Source organism: Galeopterus variegatus, unplaced genomic scaffold (assembly GCF_000696425.1).
Source record: "Galeopterus variegatus unplaced genomic scaffold, G_variegatus-3.0.2 Scaffold2975, whole genome shotgun sequence".
Classification (NCBI taxonomy): domain Eukaryota; kingdom Metazoa; phylum Chordata; class Mammalia; order Dermoptera; family Cynocephalidae; genus Galeopterus; species Galeopterus variegatus.
The window spans coordinates 90,975-93,199 of NW_007729086.1; positions in this window are offsets into that span (position 1 = coordinate 90,975).

Genomic DNA, 2,225 nt, shown 5'->3' on the forward strand with positions numbered 1-2,225 from the left:
AGTGAGAAAAAAGCAGGAGGATGAAAAATTATAGATAAGCTAGCCAGAAAAAAACTCACTACTGTGTAATTATCTGTTACTTAAGGATGTGGTACCTGTGGTTTCAGATAGACTTGTTTGAGGCATGTTTGTCTGCAGGGTTGGCTGAGGTTGTAGGCAGGGAGGGGAGGACAAAGAAAGATAAATCTTTTGGGAACAAACACAGAAGAAACTGTTCTGTGGATTCTTTCACCTCCTGAACACTCCCGATTGTCTCCTGGACTATCATGTTGGAAGCTGTTGAAATTACCTACATTTCTGAAGAAACAAGCAAACAACCAATCCGAAAAAGTCCTGATGATATGTTCCCATGAGAACAATGGGAGAATTTTCTTAGCCAAGGATATGGCTTCACCCAAGGGCTAGAAGGGTCCTTGCTTTGAGAAGTCTTCATTGACCTAACCTCTAAACATGTGGGAGTCTGTTCTTAGACTCTAACTTCTCTCAATGTCCTTTCTGATACTTAGTCTTTCTCATCAGCAAGTTCTTCTTTACAGCAAATTGTATTTTAGTTACATTTTTGTTAGCCTCTGTTATTTATTTCCTAAGCAAAAATGAAAAATGTTGACCATATTCTCACATAGTTGAAAAATGACACAGAGTAGTAAAGCTTAATTTCATGAGCCACCTTTACAAAGCAAGTCTTCTTGTTTTGTTTTCTCACCTGAAATCACATGAATTATTTGAAAGCAGTAATGAGAATACTTCTCATATTTAAAGTATTCTCATTTTTCTTAAACTCGTTCTGTAATGAGGTTTACTCTGTATCTTTTCAATTTTTCTTTTGTTTAGAAGGACTAATTCCAGTGTCACTTAGCTGTGATAAATCCCTCTGAAAATTTAGTGGAAGGCACGGTCCTGCTTTCTTGAAGACTTTCTTCCTTACCGTTACCCTCAACACCAAGATTGAATATATTTTCTTAAACATAATTGCTTACTTTTTTCATGTATTCACTTGAGGTCAAATTAAAAATGCCCTAGATTCTTTTCTTATTTTCTCAAAATAGTTAATTATGTCCCATATTCTATTTTTATAGCTTTGTATACCCCCAATTCTACATTTAACTACCACGTGTTCTTACTTAGTTTCCATCTCTTGGCTTCACATGAGCATAGCCGTGGTTTGATGTCTTCTTTCCTGCTGGAGTGGGCTAGTACTAGTAGGGAGAATGAAAGATGAGTATTAGCTTTCCTTTTCATTTAATAAATACATATTTATTGAAGGCCTAGTACCTACCAGAAATCAGGCCATATACTTGGTTATAATGATGAATAAGGCGAATATGGCCCCCTTACACTGTGATATATCCTATGATATAAGAAGTCCCATAGACTCAGATGACAGAAACATCTAACACAACTTGTAGGGTCAGTGGGAAAATACCTGGATTAGTGATATCTAAGTTGAAATTCGAAGGATCAGTATGATTTTGCCAGCTAACCACGGCCAACCGTGCGAAGAGAGAAGAGTGTTTCTGGCAGAAGGAGTGGTATACACAAAAGTCAGAAGTGAGAGAACACGATGACAGAGTTCTGGTTTGTCTCTGCCTTCACAATTTTCATGCAAGCTAAGGAATGTGGGAGAATAAACATTAATACCTTACTATTTTGTTTGGGAGGGGAAATAACTTATACCTTATTTATGTAGTATTATATAAATAATTTCCTTGTAGAATAATTGCCTATGAGCCGTGGAATAGGATTCCGATCCATTTGGAGGGGATAGTGAACGTCATAGATTTAGGAGGATCTAGAGAAGCTCTTTAAGGCTGGAGCAGAGACCACACAGAGGGGGAGAGAACCAGTGAATTCAAAGAGGAAGAATGCGATTCAACTGGTGAATGAGGAGCAGATAAGGCTAGACCTTGCAAACTCTGTACAGAAGTTTGACCGTGATTGTAAGGGCAATGGGAAACCACAGTTTTATGCTGACTTTTCTGTTTCACCCAGAAAGATGTCAGGGGTTTACAAAGAGGAAGAATGCGATTCAACTGGTGAATGAGGAGCAGATAAGGCTAGACCTTGCAAACCCTGTACAGAAGTTTGACCGTGATTGTAAGGGCAATGGGAAACCACAGTTTTATGCTGACTTTTCTGTTTCACCCAGAAAGATGTCAGGGGTTTTATTCCATCCATCCCTTCTTCTATAATGCCCTTTGCTCTCTGTTAAACTGGAAATAATAGCA